Here is a 2046-nt window from a genome sequence, read left to right as displayed (position 1 = left end):
ACACACACATATATATATATAAAAGAGGCTAAACTCTTGTATATATGTGTTCTATATTTTGTATGGTGAATATAAATGAGTAAATATTTTGATAATAATTGTTTATATATTAAAATAATAGATATTACGATATGTTATATAGGTAGCAGTTGATAGTGTCACAAGGCATGACAAAAAAAAAAGCGTAGTAGAATGTTTGAGATATATACATCTATATATATATATAATCAAGCGCAAATGGTTTTAAGGAAAAAAACTTATATTAAGAACTAGATGCAGTATCACTGAACGATTACAAAATACTTAAACAAATAACATAAAATAAGATGCCTCTTATTTTCTAGAACAAACCCTTACTCGTTAGAAGCTAAAATCCTAAAACCCAACATAATATAAAGACTAATACTAAGGCATTTACTGTGCCGGAAAAATTAAAAATTCATTTTAAATAAATAACAAAAGTTTTCTTAGAAGAATCCTTGGCCAAATCCATGATACTGTGGAGGTATCATGTTCGGATTGTTGAATGGAACAATGCTAGAACTGAATCCAGCAGGCTTTGTCTCAAAAGGAAGACCTACTCCACCGGAAGAACTTCCCAGAAAAAAAGGATGGTTAGGATGATGATGATGAGGATGAGGATGAGGATGATGATTATTTTGGGTATGAATCACAATCTTCTCAGCTTGCTTAGCCACATTCTTCTTTAGTTCATCGAGAGAGGCCTTCAGTTGTTGAAGTTGTGTCAAGCTCATATCGTTCTTGCGAGCCATCCACCAACATTGATTCTCATTTGCCTTTTTCATATGGTTAAGCTCCTCGCCTCGCTTCTTTTCGATTTCGAGTTGGTTCAGAACCTGTACATGTAGTAAAATTAATATATATTATTTATACCGAAAACGCTTTATAAGAGAGGAAAGAAATTAAAATAACCTGAGTGAGCTGCATGTTTAGCTCACGGACACTAGTGTTTCGATGAGCCTCAATGAGTTTCATGGTTCCAGAAGCAGCTTGTGGTGGATTACCACTAACAAAACGTTCCAACACAGTCTGGACACAAGGATGGCCAAAAGCGAAGACCTTCTAACCGGGTGAGAAGACGATAATAGCAATCTCAGCCCCACATAGAGTGCTCAATTCACTCGCCTTCTTGAAAAGTCTGGCTCGACGTTTGGAGAAAGTGACTTGGAGATTGCTTTCATTATTCATCTTCGCCATCTCAACCTTTTGTCGTCCCTTACTCTTTCTCGCCATGGTCACAAGTATTGAATATGTGCAGAGAGAAATTAATAGAGAGATTAATGGAGAGAAATAATTTGTATTGAAAGAGGGGGAAATGAGTGATATTTATAGGAGATTTGAATCAAGGTTGTGAATTAATAAATTTTAGGTAGACATCCTGTATATATTTTCTTGTTTTAATAATTTACTTGTTTAGGGTTGCTTGAGAATCTCCTCCTTATTGAAATATATGGTAGGAAAAATCTGGACAATTAAAGTTAAATTTTAGCTGTACTTTTATACAATTTGCAAAATCATCATTATTTTAACTTATATAGATACATAGCTAGATGGATATACATGAAAATTGAACCTTCTTGAAAATTTTACATTTTTTATGTTATATATATGTATATATATTCTCGATATTAATTTGGGATAGAGAAGGTAAGAGAGCTACTTTTAATTTTATTTATTTATCTCTTGTTAGGAGACACAATGAATCAAGTTATATATTGAATAGTACAAAATAATAATGTCCATCCTAATAATTCCCAATAAATAAGTAATTAAAGTTAAAAAATTTATAAATCAGTTTATATATTAGATGGTGCAAAATGATAATATGCAATCTGCTTTAAATAAATAAGTAATTAAAGCTAAGAAATTTATATAGAAAATTAATCTAAATCAAGTTATATATTCGATAGTGCAAAATGATAATGTCTAATCTGTTGACTCCAAATGAATAAGTAATTAAAGCTAATAAATTTATAAATAAAATTATTTGTTGGATAGTACAAAATGAAAATTTCCAATTTGATG

General features: G+C 31.0%; 1 pseudogene; it reads right to left on the bottom strand.

The window, feature by feature from the left end:
- Positions 1-467: 467 nt before the first annotated feature.
- LOC110825136 (agamous-like MADS-box protein AGL62 pseudogene) lies at positions 468-1260 on the bottom strand (annotated as a pseudogene).
- Positions 1261-2046: the final 786 nt, after the last annotated feature.

The sequence above is a fragment of the Carica papaya genome, chromosome 1 (genome assembly GCF_054855325.1).
Source record: "Carica papaya isolate Zhongbai chromosome 1, ASM5485532v1, whole genome shotgun sequence".
Lineage (NCBI taxonomy): Eukaryota > Viridiplantae > Streptophyta > Magnoliopsida > Brassicales > Caricaceae > Carica > Carica papaya.
Note: the sequence above shows the minus strand (reverse complement) of the source record. Positions and strands in the feature narration are given on the sequence as shown.